Consider the following 15590-nt stretch of genomic DNA (forward strand, 5'->3'; position numbering starts at 1 on the left):
AGTTGGGCAAAGGCTAGCTCAGCCTCTGGAGTCCATGAAAAGGGGTGTAGCGAGGAAGTGAGTCGGTGCAGGGGTGCCGCAACGGCACTGTAACCTCTGATGAACTTCTGGTAGAAATTAGCAAACCCCAGGAAACGCTGGAGCTGCTTACGGCTTTCAGGGCACTGCCAGTCCCTCACAGCCTCCACCTGCCTGGGATCCATCTGTATGCTACCGGCCGAGAGTATGAAACCCAAAAACGTGGTGCTGGAGGTGTGGAATTCACACTTCTCGGCTTTCACATACAGACGGTTCTGAAGCAGGTGAACATGCTCCTCTAGGGAGTGGGAGAAGATGAGGATGTCATCCAAGTACACAAAGACAAACTGGTTTAGGAAGTCCCGGAGGATGTCGTTGACCAGGGCTTGAAATACAGCAGGGGCATTAGTGAGCCCGAACGGCATTACCAGATATTCATAATGGCCTGTTGGGGTGTTAAATGCAGTCTTCCATTCGTCGCCCTCTCGAATACGCACCACATGATAGGCGTTGCGGAGATCGAGTTTGGTGAAGACAGTGGCTCCCTGGAGGAGTTCGAAAGCAGTAGACATGAGGGGTAATGGGTAACGGTTCTTGGTAGTAATGGCATTAAGCCCACGGTAGTCGATGCATGGACGCAAGGACCCATCCTTCTTCCCTACAAAGAAGAACCCAGCCCCAGCAGGTGAGGAAGACGGACGAATGATCCCGGCCGTGAGGGAATCTTGAATATATTGGGTCATAGCCTCTCTTTCGGGTCCCGAAAGCTGGTAGAGCCGACCCCGAGGAGGGGTAGTGCCAGGCACGAGGTCAATAGCACAGTCATATGGACGATGAGGGGGTAAAGAGGAGGCTCTGACCTTGCTGAATGCCATCCCCAGGTCATGATAATCGGAGGGTACTGAGCTGAGGTCAGGGGGTGGTTTGTCCATGTCAGACACCTTGGTCAGAGGTACAGATCCTAGGCAATGGGCTAGGCAGTAGGTGCCCCAATCCAGAATACGGCTGCTGGTCCAGTCCACGTGAGGATTGTGCTTCCGGAGCCATGGAAAGCCCAACATAACAGGGGCAAATGGTGAAGGGATCAGAAGAAAAGACAACCACTCTTGGTGATTTCAGAGATGGTGACAAGCAAGGGTTTAGTGCGTTGGGAGGCATGATGGAGGACGTGGCCGTCCAAGGCCCGAACTTGGAGGGGCGAGAACAGAGGCACCGTCTCAAGGCCTAGTTGTTTAGCCAGGTCTTGATCCATAAATTCAGAATCAGCTCCGGAGTCCACAAAGGCAGATAGGTCGTAGCCCCGCTGGTCAACTGAGATGCGGATCTTGAGCAGTGGCTTGGAAGACTGATGGTCGTAGACTCGCCGCTGGCCCCTCTTTCAGCGACGAGCCCGGCCTTTTACTGGACAGGAAGCAGCAAAATGTCCAGCCTCTCCACAGTACAGGCATAGTCCTGAGGCCCAACGCCTGTCCTTCTCAGCAGGGGATAAGTGACGATGACCGATCTCCATGGCATGGGAGAGAGGAAGGCTCCTGGATGCAGAGACAGGGAGGGTAGGAGAAGGCGGGGGGCGAGAGACAGTGGGTCGGTAGTTGGGTTGTCCAAGACGTCGGGCTGACCTTTCAGTTTGGCGTTCCCGAATGTGTCGATCGATGCGGGTAGCCAGGGCGATCAGGTCGTCGAGGTCGGCTGGTAGCTCCCAGGCAGCGAGCTCATCCTTAATTTCAGAAGCCAGCCCCCGATAGAAGGCATCGTAGAGTGCGGTGGCATTCCACCCGCTGTCGATGGCAAATGTGCGAAAATCCACCGCATATTCCGCCACGGTTAGGCTCCCTTGTGAGGCTTCAAAGAGGGAGCGTGTCACATCCTGCTGAGGAGCAGAGGTGTCGAAGACCTTGCGGAGTTCATTGGAAAAAGACTCAAAGGAGGAGCAGAGTACAGACTGACGTTCCCACTCGGCGGTTGCCCAGAGCTTGGCCTTGCCTGACAACAGGGAGATGACATAGGCTACCTTGGAGCGGTCTGATGGGAAGGAAGAGGGTTGAAGTTCAAAGATCACTGAGCATTGCATCAGAAATGCATGGCATAGTCCTGGTTCACCGGAGAAGCGTTCGGGGAAAGGCAGGTGTGGCTCCTGAAGATGACCTGGTGAGCTCGTGGGTGTCGTTGTCACCGAGGGAGCTGAAGAGGGTGGAGTGACTGAAAGCTGATTCATGCGACGGATCAGTTTGTGTGTAGCCGAGGCGAGATCCTGGAGACGAGGTTCGTGAGAGGTGGAGGTCTCAGATAAGGAGCTTAGAAGGGCTTGCATGTTCTGTGGCTCTGCAGGGTCCATGTTGGCCAGATGGTACTGTCACGGATGGCAGGTGAGGACCCAAATGCAGAACACAGTCCGAGTTCAAACTTAGAGTCTTTATTACGAACGGCACAAAAAATGGCAGAGTTCTCAAAAAAACTGAAAAAAACAGGATACAGCAGGCTGGTAGAATCAGTAAAAGAAACAACCACATACAGTCCAATAATCCACAATCCAGAGAACAGGTTAAACGTAGGACAGGCAGAGTCATTAACAGCATACAGTCCACTAATCCAAATCCAGAGAACAGGTTAAACGTAGGACAGGCAGAGTCATAAGCAGCATACAGTCCAATAATCCAAATCCAGAGAACAGGTTAAATGTAGGACAGGCAGAGTCATTGATTGAAGGAAGGCAGAGACAAAGCAGGCAGACAGGAACTGAAGAAAAGGGCAGGATGCCATCTCAGAAGCTCAAGGCTGACTGAAGAGACCATCTGGCAAGGAGCATGGACTGCTCGCTAGCTTATATAGGACAGAGGAGCATAAAATGGCGGAAACCGGAAATGAGATCGCGAAACCGGAAGTTGCGTCCCGGAACCGGAAGTAGCAACATGGAACCCGGAAATGCATGCCTGACAAACATTGCAGGCCCAAGCCAGTATAAGGCCCAGAATTTAAGGTTTATTAGAAGCTGGAGTATTGATCCCAACACAAAATCAATGTAACACTCCGATATTTCCGGTCAGAAAACCCAACTCAGGCAAATGGAGTCTTGTACATGATTTGCGTGCCATTAACCATATTGTCGATGCAGAGGCACCAGTAGTTCCAGACCCACATACATTGCTTTCCAATATACCAGGTGACACCAAATGGTACACAGTCATTGACTTGTGTTCAGCATTTTTCAGCATTCCACTACATCCAGATTCACAACAACTGTTTGCATTTACTTATAATGGTCAACAGTACACATGCACACGATTACCTCAGGGGTATTGTGAAAGTCCATCAGTCTTCAATCGGATAGTGGCTAGGGATCTAGCTTCTTTGGATATTGATAGTCTCCTGTTGACTTATGTTGTCCTCCCCCATGCCATGCGACTCTTTAATTCAACACAGGGTGGGAGAAGTCAGTGCTGACACTACTCCTCTCTCTGTCCTGGACTGTACAATAAACCACACACTACACACAATACACTCCGGTTTATACAGAACTCTCAATAAACTGAGATTTGAACAGGACTCATAAACACGCAGTTTTTGCACATAACAGTTTTTGCACATCAACTAGGTCTGTAACCTTAATCACTTGTTTTGTACATTACTTATCTTGTTTTTTGATCTCATTCTCCATATTTATTCCTAAATCTCTGTATTTAGTATTTTTCTGCTATATTTTGTTATATTGTTATATTCTGCTATATTTTGTAATATTTTGTATTTTGTTATTTGATATATTTTTTGTTATATTTTATATTTTGTATTTTGTTATTTGATATATTTTTTGTTATATTTTTGTACCCTAATTTGGGTATTTTAGTATTTTTCTGCTATACAGTAATACCTTGACTTACGAGTTTAATTCGTTCTGTGACCGAGGTCGTAACTCAATTTGCTCGTATATCAAATCAATTTTCTCCATTAAAATGAATTGAAATGCTATTAATCCGTTCCAGCCCCCCAAAAACCACACCAATTTTTTTGTTACGTGTTTTTTAAAGAAGAAAAATCTACTTTATAAATAACAAATAATGTATAAAACAATAATAATACATAATAAAAGAGAATGTAAAGAAATAAACTGGTTTTATTAAGTGTATTTACGTTGAAGATCAGACGAAAATGCTAGCGGAGGGGGAGGAGATTGGCGGAGGAGGGTGGCGGAGTTTTTCATTTCATGCTCTATCGCTTAACTTAACTTAATCGCTACACACTTAATGCTACAATTAATTGCTAAATTTAACTTACACACTATGCTACACTTTATTGCTAAACTTAATTGCTCCTTTTTTATTTTTTTACATTTTTTTTTCACTTCACTTAATCATCTTCTTCACTGACTTTTGCCTTTTTCGCCACACTTTCCTCGCTTTCACTTGCAGGGCGTTTCAGTAAAAACCTGTCCAAGGAGGTTTGTTTCTTCCTCCCTTTCAAAATGTTTGGAAAATAAGTGAGGCAAGTGCTGTTACACAGCGGAGAGATAACCATGTGAACTGACCGCTCGCTTGGCGACCTAGTGGCGGGTGGCGTAAACTCCCTCGCTCGTAACTCAGATCTCAGCTCGTATCTTAATGCAAAAAATCGACCGAGCAATGGCTCGTATCTCGGAAAACTCGTAATTTGAGTCACTCTTAAGTCAAGGTTTCACTGTATTTTGTTATATTGTTATATTCTATTGTTATATAAATATTACTTTGGTAATATTTTATATTTTGTTATTTGATATATTTTTTGTTATATTTTTGTACCCTAATTTGGGCATTTTAGTATTTTTGTTGTATTCTTCTTAATCTTAATTTGTAGTCCAACCAAAGAACAATGTCAAGCAGATTCATTAAAGGTCCTAAAACAATTGGCTGAAAATGGGTACAAAGTAAGCAAGGAAAAATTGCAATTCTGTAAGCAACAGGTTGAGTGTTTGGGGAGAGTTTTGCAAGGCACCAGTCATAAACTATCACCTGCACATGTTGAAGCTGTCCGGAAAGCTCCCAAACCACAAACTGTTGGCCAAATGTTGTCGTTTCTAGGGAATGGTAGGCTATAGCAGGCAGTGGATAGTAGATTTTGCGCTAAAGGTATCTCTGCTCCGTGCATTGATAAAAGCGGCAGATCAAAAGAAGGCATCCTTGACCTGGACAACAGAAGCAGTTGCAGCATTTGAAATGTTGAAAGAGGATCTTTGTACTGCACCAGCATTAGCTAGTCCAGATTATGGTAAGCCATTTTATTTGTATGTGTCAGAGAAAAGGGGATTTGCTAACGCTGTTCTAACTCAACAACAGGGTCCAAGTAAGCACCAGTTGCATACTTTAGCACATCATTAGATAACATAGAGAAGGGCATGCCACCTTGTTATCATGGGCTAGCAGCAGCTGCATTCACTTACCAGAAAGCTTCAACCATTACAATGGGTCATCTGACCACTTTGTACACAACTCATGCACTGTATGCATTATTGACCAGCCCAACTTTTGTAATTATACATGCACGAAAAACTGGTTATGATGTAATCCTGTCATCTCCAGAATTAAACATTCAGTGATGTCAGACAGTCAATCTGGCTGATAGGATGATGACCCCTTTGGAAGATGAACCACACAATTGTCAGTTAATTTCGCACACTTACATGAAAGCATGCCAAGATTTAGAAAATCAGCTACTACCGCATTCCGATTTAACCTATTTTGTAGACGGCTCATGCTTTAAGGATCAAGATGGAAATTTGGCAGGTTATGCAATAGTCACTCCCAGTAATGATTTGAGTAGCTTTGTTACCACTCAGTCCATGTCTGTTGCTCAACCATGTTCTGCACAATTGGCTGAACTGAAGGCTCTTACTGCATCATGTACACTAGCTGCAGGCAAGTCTTGTACAATTTCTACAGATTCACAGTATGCCTATGGGGTGTGTCATTAATTTGGCCCCACATGGGCACAGAGGGGCCTGTTAAGGGCAGGCGGCACGCCCGTCACACATGGTACGGCTATCACAGAATTATTACATGCTATTACACTGCCAGTGAAACTCACCATTGTCAAATGTACAGCACACAAAACAGATGGCTCATTTGTAACTAGTGGTAACACTGCAGCAGATGAGGCAGCCAAGTTAGCAGCTTTAGGCCACACCAACATTTTGCTCATCATGGACTCTGAGGATGACACTGCCATGGAATTTGACCTCATTAATTCAAAATTCAGCCTCTATTTACGAGAACTCTAAGTGGTTAAGAAGGGGGGCAGTTAAAAATGCTCGCACTGGCATATGGGGTGGTCCCCAAAGACATTCTGTGGCTCCCCTCTCACTTCTTTAATTAATGATGGGCATGGCTTGAGCCATTGCGCAAGGGGGGAGATGATCAAAAGAATTCAATAATCATGGTGGTCACCTTATTTGGCTCAGGCGGTTGACCACAGGTTAGCACACTGTGAAGTATGTGCTGAATATAATAACAGGAAGAACTTCACAGATCCTATACTGTAGGTCACATACCGGAACCAGACGGAACATTCAGACATCTAATCATTGACTTGGCTCATGGATATGGCTGAGGTGAAAGAGAAGAAAAGGTATGTCTTGCTGGTAGAAGACAGATTTAGCAGATGGGTTGAGGCACACCCAACAGCTAAGGCAGATGCAGAGTCAGTGGCTAAGTTTCTGTGCAGAGAGGTTATTCCAAGGTTCGGGATCCCTGACAAAATTAGCTCAGATAGTGGTACTCATTTTGTGAACAAAGTGATTTGAAAAGTGCTCCAGTATTTAAGGATAAAGCACAGATTGGGTTGTGTCTCTCATCCGCAGTCACAGGGAATGGTGGAAAGGGCTAGTGGAACATTGAAGGCTAAACTGGCTAAGATTTGTGAGGCTGGAAAAATGAATTGGGTGCAAGCTTTGCCATTAGCATTGATGAGTATTAAAAATGCAAACTAACCGAATGACACATCTAACCCTGCATGAAATGCTTACTGGACGACCAATGCCTTTAACATACTTACGAGGACCTTATAAAGGTCCTCCGCTTGAGCAGTTCAAAAATGAACTTGGTAATTATGTAAAGCATCTAACTGAAATACATCGAGCTATATTCCAACAGGTGAAAGGTGCCACTGAAGTAAGAATGAGTGAAATCGACGAAGAGCTGAGAACCGTGCAACCAGGGGATTGGGTATATGTAAAGGTCTTCAAGCGAAAGTGGAACGAGCCCAGAAGGGTCAGACCATTAAAGGTCATCCTGGCGACACCTACAGCATACACAGGAAAAATGCTACTATAGAACACCTCAAGCTCCCAGTGTCATGCCAACAAGGTGACCAGAGAACTGTGACAGCACTGTGCACAATCTACACCACTTGTGCCCATTTGTTTGTCTCTTACACTCAGTTTCGTTTTCCTATGGCCCCACCCGAATGAAGGAATTGAAAAGCACTGCGAGTTCATTCACTTACATCCCTATGCATACGGGCCCAGAAGGTAATCTGAGTAGGTACTAAGACAGTTGAAAGACCTGAGAGATGAGCATTTAGAAAACACTTATAAACCAACAGATGATTGGTTTTCTTAGTTATTCTCTTCAAACTGTAAGGCTGTTTTGTTTAGACTAGGGACCATTGTAGGAATAGTACTACTGATATTCATATTTTTGTCATGTGGCTTAATTCCTTTGCTTCGTGCAATGGTTCAACGTATGACACATTCGCTATTTGGACAGTATGTACAAATGACACAAGAGATTGAGCTGAAGTCTGAATTGGATGATACCATTGATAAAATGGACTTAATAAAGTTAGTAGCATAATGGAGGGACATTGGAGAGACACATAGAAAGCCTTGTTGGCAAATGACTTGGGAGAATGGAGTCCAAGCCTAGACTACTCGTAGACCCTTTTAGAGGCAATCTTATACACACAGTAAATGATTCAAGATGGTGCCGGTGAGCTCGGTTGCCGTCATGACTGCTCCTACCACTTTTTCTTTGTTTTTGTCTTTTAAATTAACTTTCAGTACAGTAATACTGGCAAATTCTTCATCATGGAGTACATTCATTACAATAGAGATACTGTTATTTCTATGGTGTACAATGTACTCAAAATTCGATGTTTTTGACCCCGGATCCAAGCTGGCCGAGTGAGATCCTGAGGGAGAACAAAGGGTGTGACCCGAAGCGGCGGCCCCGGGGGAAACGAGCCAGAGTCAGGAACAGGCTGAGAGCCCGTGCACACCGCATACCTCTGCCTAGCATCCTGCTCGCCAACATCCAGTCACTGGAGAACAAGCTCGATGACCTTAGGGCCAGGGTAAAGTTTCAGAGAGACATTCAGGACTGCAATCTCCTCTGCTTCACCAAGACATGGCTGAACCCAGTGGTGCCGGACCACGCCATCCAGCTGGCCAAGTTCTTCTCGGTTCATCGCATGGACAGGACACTGGACTCAGGGATGTCAAGAGAAGGCGGCGTGTGTTTAATGGTAAACAGTAGCTGGTGCAACAGCGTGAGCATTGTTCCTCTCACACGCTCCTGCACACCCAACCTGGAACTACTGACCATCAAATGTTGTCCTTTTTATCTTCCTTGGGAGTTTACATCGGTTATAGTCAGCGCCGTTTATATTCCGCCTCAGGGGGACACGGATACTGCTTTATGCGAGCTGCATGAAGCACTCAGACAACACCAGACTCAACACCAGGACACTGTGCTTATTGTGGTGGGGGACTTTAATAGTGCCAACCTCAAATGCACAGCGCTGAACTTTTACCAGCACATCAGCTGCCCCACCAGGGGTGAAAGGACACTGAACCACTGCTACACCACAGTCAGAGATGGCTACAAGGCACAATCTCGCCCACCATTTGGGAAATCCGACCATGCCGCCATCTTCCTCATGCCAAAATATAAACAAAGGCTCAAGCAGGAAGTTCCGGCTCGGAGGGAGGTCTTATACTGGACGGACCAATTGGTGGCCGCTCAGCAGGACGCTCTGCAGGACACTCTGGAGGATGCAGACTGGGACATGTTCCTGCACAGCTCTGATGAGGTCAACATATTTACGGAAGTGGTTGTGGGATTCATCAGGAAATTAGCGGATGATACAGTTCACAAGACTATCCTCAGAACGTTTCCCAATCAGAATCCATGGGTGGATAAATCCGTCCACGATGCTCTGAGATCCCACTCCGCTGCGTACAACACGGGGCTCACCAGTGGAAACATGGATGAGTATAAAGCTGCATCCTACAGCGTGCGCAGAGTGGTGAAGGAGGTGAAGCGGCGCTATGGACAGAAACTAGAGTCACAATTTCAACAGAGTGGCTCTAGGAGTCTGTGGCAGGGACTAAGGACTATGACGGACTACAAAACACCATCTTCCAGATGGGTGAATGTGGACGCTTCTCTGGCAGATGAGCTAAACACCCTTTATGCTCGCTTCGAGGCTGCAGCTCAGAGCGCCAACGGCGTTAGCAGTGCTAACAGTGCTATAGGCAGCACACATGAGGATCATGCCAGAGAGGAAAACGTGTTCATCATCTCAGAGCATGACGTGAGAAAGGCATTCAGGAGAGTGAATACCAGGAAGGCAGCAGGACCAGATGGCATCACGGGTCGGGTCCTGAAGGCCTGTGCTGACCAGCTTGCTCCTGTGTTCACTGAGATCTTCAACCTCTCCCTGGAACAATCCCGACGTGCTTCAAACGGTCCACCATTGTTCCTGTCCCCAAGAAACCCCAGCCTGCCTGCCTGAACGACTACCGCCCAGTGGCCCTGACCTCAGTGGTGATGAAGTGCTTCGAAAGACTCATCAGAGACTTCATCACTTCTTCCCTACCTGACACCTTGGACCCACTACAGTTCACGTACCTTCCCAACTGTTCTACTGAGGACGCCAACACACACCTCCATCATGCAGCCCTGAGCCATCTGGACAGCAGGAAGGGGAATTATGTCAAAATGCTGTTTGTCGACTACAGTTCAGCGTTTAACACCATAATTCCATCCATACTCACCACTAAGTTGGAGATCCTGGGCCTTAGCCTATCTCTGTGTTGATGGATCTCCAACTTCCTGTGAGACAGACCTCAGACAGTACAGGTGGGCAATCATGTCTCACCCTCACTCAACCTCAGCACTGGAGCCCCCCAGGGTTGTGTTCTGAGCCCCCTGCTGTACTCACTGTACACCTTTGACTGTGTGGCCACTTCCAGCTCCACCAACATGGTGGGCCTGATCTCTAATAATGACGAGACGGCCTACCTAGAGGAGATCAAAAACCTGGAGACATGGTGCCAGGTCAACAATCTCCTCCTGAATGTCATTAGTGGACTTTAGCACAAAGCAGGAGAGGAATTACCAGCCCCTCACTATCAACGGGACCCCAGTGGAGAGAGTGGACAGTTTCCGGTACCTAGGTGTTTACATCATGCAGGACCTGACATGGTCCTGTCACGTTAACACCCTGGTGAAGAAGGCCTGGCAGCGTCTTTATCATCTCAGATGCCTAAAGGACTTTAAACTGTCCTCAGAGGTGCTAAAGACATGCTACACCTGCACCATTGAGAGCATCCTGATGGGAAGTATCACAGCCTGGTTTGGGAACAGCACCAAACAGGACAGGCAAGCTCTCCAGAGGGTGGTGCGATCAGGTGAGCGTACCATCCATACCGAGCTTCCTGACCTGGACACCATATACAGCAAGCGGTGCTGGACCAAAGCCAGAAAGATTATGAAGGACCTCAGCCATCCCAACAATGGACTCTTCTCTCTGTTGAGGTCAGGGAAATGTTTCCGTTCCTTGAAGGCGAACACAGAGAGAATGAGGAGGAGCTTCTTCCCGCAGGCCATTCGGGCCCTCAACCAGTACACCTAGAATCTGGACTTTCTGGACTTACCCCCACACGACATGACATTCTACCTCAGCTGATTGTTGCACATGCAAAAATTGCACTACTTTGTACACTGCACTACTCTGTACACACAATAACACTCTCACTGTACACATCTTTTCTGTACATCTTTGTGTGCACACTGCACTGACACTTTACTCCCTGTTCAATTGGACATTTATATTTGCCTTATATATACATATATACACTATATTGCCAAAAGTATTCACTTACCTGCCTTGACTCGCATATGAACTTAAGTGACATCCCATTCCTAATCCATAGGGTTCAATATGACGTCGGTCAACCCTTTGCAGCTATAACAGCTTCAACTCTTCTGGGAAGGCTGTCCACAAGGTTTAGGAGTGTGTTTATGGGAATTTTTGACCATTCTTCCAGAAGCGCATTTGTGAGGTCACACACTGATGTTGGACGAGAAGGCCTGGCTCTCAGTCTCCGCTCTAATTCATCCCGAAGGTGTTCTATCGGGTTGAGGTCAGGACTCTGTGCAGGCCAGTCAAGTTCATCCACACCAGACTCTGTCATCCATGTCTTTATGGACCTTGCTTTGTGCACTGGTGCACAGTCATGTTGGAAGAGGAAGGGGCCAGCTCCAAACTGTTCCCACAAAGTTGGGAGCATGGAATTGTCCAAAATGTCTTGGTATGCTGAAGCATTCAGAGTTCCTTGCACTGGAACTAAGGGGCCAAGCCCAGCTCCTGAAAAACAACCCAACAACATAATCCCCCCTCCACCAAACTTTACACTTGGCACAATGCAGTCAGACAAGTACCGTTCTCCTGGCAACCGCCAAACCCAGACTCATCGTGCATCAGATTGCCAGATGGAGAAGCGCGATTCATCACTCCAGAGAACGCGTCTCCACTGCTCTAGAGTCCAGTGGCGGCGTGCTTTACACCACTGCATCCGACGCTTTGCATTGCACTTGGTGATGTATGGCTTGGATGCAGCTGCTCGGCCATGGAAACCCATTCCATGAAGCTCTCTGCGCACTGTTCTTGAGCTAATCTGAAGGCCACATGAAGTTTGGAGGTCTGTAGCGATTGACTCTGCAGAAAGATGGCGACCTCTTCGCATTATGCACCTCAGCATCCGCTGACCCCGCTCCGTCAGTTTACGTGGCCTACCACTTTGTGGCTGAGTTGCTGTCGTTCCCAAACACTTCACGACTGGATTTGTTGCACAGGTGGCATCCTATCACAGTTCCACGCTGGAATTCACTGAGCTCCTGAGAGCGACCCATTCTTTCACAAATGTTTGTAAAAACAGTCTGCATGCCTAGGTGCTTGATTTTATACACCTTTGGCCATGGAAGTGATTGGAACACCTGATTCTGATTATTTGGATGGGTGAGCGAATACTTTTGGCAATATAGTGTATATATATATATATATATATATATATATATATATATATATATATATATATATATATATATATATATATCTTACATATGCACACTGTACATACTGTATTCATTTGCTACACCATTTCAAAGTTGACCATTTTATCTACATATATGCATGAATATACTGTATCTTCTATATATTATAGAGTCTACACTTTTATATTCATTATATTCATCAATATATTGTTTTATTTTGCACATATACTATGTATATACTTTATTGTACTGTATTGTATACTGTATTTTTGTTTTTATATATATATTTTTTTCATATTTAGTTTTTATAAAGCGGTTTTTATATTTGTATACATTATATATTATATTACTATTTTTTTTACTATTTTTATTATTATTTTTATTTTATATCTCATTATTTATAATATTTACTGCTATATTGATACTACATATATATATATATATATATATATATATATATATATATATATATATATATATATACACATAGACATATATTTGCTTATGTATATCTGACACTTTCAAGTTATTTTCGTTTGTGATTTCTACCATTTAATTTTCCCTACTTTTCCCTATATATTCTTAACTATATCACCTATTTTTCATGTCCACACTTTAAATTTTTCATTTTTACTCTTTCTTTTTTATGTAAGACAGTCGTAAAAAGCATTTCACTATGTCGTACTGTGTATGATTTCGTATGTGACCAATAAAATTTGAATTTGATTTGAATTTGATTTGAAAAATTTATGCTGATAGTATGTATAACACCGTAGTGCGAACACAAACATATACTCCAAAACAGCCTGCACACTAGGAGAGAGGACCAGTATGGTAGATGGTACAAAAGGCAGTATGGTACTTCTGCAGACATACCACTTCCCAAAAGAGTGGATGTTTTCACAGTGAAGTTGGGGGAGGATGTGTTGTGAACCAATGTTCCTAAACACACAGTGGATATTTTAAGATCGTTGCCAATCTGGTCACCATAGAGGGCTAAGTGATGTGCTGGTAACCTCTCCTTTGTCCTCTACGTGACACAAAGTCACATGGGACAGAAGATGTGGAGTGCTTTTTGTTTGTTTTTTTTGGAGAAGGGGACATTGATTACATTTCTGCTTGCTTTATATGTTTACAAAAAACATATTGTTGGGTTGTTTTGTATGCTCTCACTCTTGCGAATTACATGATCACTGTTAGCTGATATACAATAGAATGTGTTGCTTGATCATACTACTGAATGGTTTTGTCTTACTTGCTGATTACCCATTTTATCAGTGAGTCCTTTCTGTTTCATCATGATCAGTGTAAGAAGCATTTTATGTTATAGAGTAGGATTTGTTTACCTAAAGTTTCTTAGAGATCAAGTCATATTTACTTAAACATTTACACAACATATAAGTAGAATAGGTTAAGGTTTTTTATGAACAACTATTAGAGGTTGGTTCCCAAGCTCTCTGCAGGCAGACACGATTGGCATGATGATTAGAGGGTGTTTAAGTTCAAAATCGTACTGAAAGCCCCACCACTGCTCCACGAAGGACCAGAGAGACTAACGTTTAAAATGAAGCCACCACACCGGGATGTAAGGTGTTGGCCTGTAAGCTGAATGAAAAACATTCAGCCGGTGACCAGAGAAGAAGGCCGGATAGTCAATGACGGGTAAGATCTCACAGGGTGAGACAACCTAAGGCAGGCACGGTCATGCTGCTGGTCACCGTACACAAAACAGAGAAAATCAACATGTGAAGCACCATCAAAGAATGGTTAATGGAGCAGGGGGTTCAGGTAAGTATAAATTTTAACGAATTAGAGATTGGCATGACAAGCTCAAACTTGTGAACAAAGGAAAGCTAAAAAGTATTGGTTGAAGGAAAATTAAAATGCATGGATGCCTGCACAGGGATTGGAGCACAACATGTATCATGTTATACTGCACTTGTTCAAATTACCTACTCACATTTATTCAATATATTTACCCACAGTTATGAAGCATGTTTACTCACATTTATTCACCACATTATATTACCGCACTTATATTTACTTAAGGTATAGGTACTCACGTAGTTACACTGATAGTTTACATAAAACATTGAAATCAACTATAGGTGAATGGGTACCTCGAGGAGGGGCGAGTTGGGCCCTCAGTCAGAGGTCAGAGGAGATAGAGCTGTGGGATTTTCTCAGTAAAGAGGGTTTGGTTTGAATATTATGAAAAGATAAGAGAAAAGAATAAAAGGCTATGTTTTGTGATGATTATTTCGGAGGTTGTTGGGATGTTCATTCGTGAGCAGCTCAATTCTTGTAACCAGCGCTGATTGCAAATAAAATCTTGTATCTGCAATTATCCAGTCTGCATGATTCGTCTTCTTTAGTTAGAGTCTTGCTTGACTGAGCTGTCGGGTCAATGTGGAGTTTGGAGTCAGATTTTAGCGAAGTATTAATTGAGTAGTATTAAATAGAGCAAGTTTATTGCAAGTTTATTTATTGCAAGTGATCTTGGTAAAATCTATTAATAGCCATTGTTTCCATTTTATATTAATAACTAGAGCCCTGAAAAATTATATTCAAGTAATTTTATTATTTTATATGACATGAAATGTATGGCCATAAGCAGTATTATGTAATACATACCTTCAGCTTCATGGGTTAGCAGATGCAGATCTGATCATATCCACATAAAAATCTACATATTCAGTTTACACTATTTACATCACAAGATTAATTTACACCTCAACTCACACAGAGCAAATAGGGTTAGGAGGTGAGAGCCAACTCAACGGTTCTGCCTTCACGCACAAACACACATACATATACATACTAACACACACAAACATTCCTGTTACCTGTGTAAAATATGAGCAGAATCAGATGATTCTTCATCTTTGATAAGTTGCTGGGAATCTCAGGCTCTGAAAGGTTAACAAAATGAGAATTCTTTCCTCATTCCAACTTAAAACATTATTCAAATAACAATAAGACTAATAACTGCAAGAGCATTTAGCTATGTCATTTTTCAAGCAATCTGAGCTTTTACCGTTATAATTAATTATAATTATCAGATTTATTAATATTGCAACTGTACTCTCAGTAAACTGAAAATATCACACACACACATTTAGTGTATATATACATATATATATATATATACCTGTATATGAAGGAATGAAGGAGATGCTGAATCACCTCTTTGCTTATGCTGAGCTCAGATTGTAATCTCTGGTGAGTTCTGCAGTTTATAAAATGTCATGCAAAACAGTTGGGTTTTTT

General features: G+C 43.7%; 1 protein-coding gene across 1 annotated transcript in view; it reads right to left on the reverse strand.

Moving 5' to 3' along the window:
• LOC131369782 (macrophage mannose receptor 1-like) overlaps positions 1–15590 on the reverse strand; it is a 30311-nt gene extending 14721 nt beyond the window's left edge. Inside the window, exons 1-3 of the mRNA XM_058416632.1 lie at positions 15472–15590; positions 15167–15232; positions 3305–3422 (exon numbers count right to left, since the gene is read on the reverse strand). The gene's annotated coding sequence lies outside the window, so the exon portion shown is untranslated. The remainder of the gene's footprint in view (positions 1–3304; positions 3423–15166; positions 15233–15471) is intronic.

The sequence above is a fragment of the Hemibagrus wyckioides genome, linkage group LG19 (genome assembly GCF_019097595.1).
Source record: "Hemibagrus wyckioides isolate EC202008001 linkage group LG19, SWU_Hwy_1.0, whole genome shotgun sequence".
In the NCBI taxonomy this organism is placed as follows: domain Eukaryota; kingdom Metazoa; phylum Chordata; class Actinopteri; order Siluriformes; family Bagridae; genus Hemibagrus; species Hemibagrus wyckioides.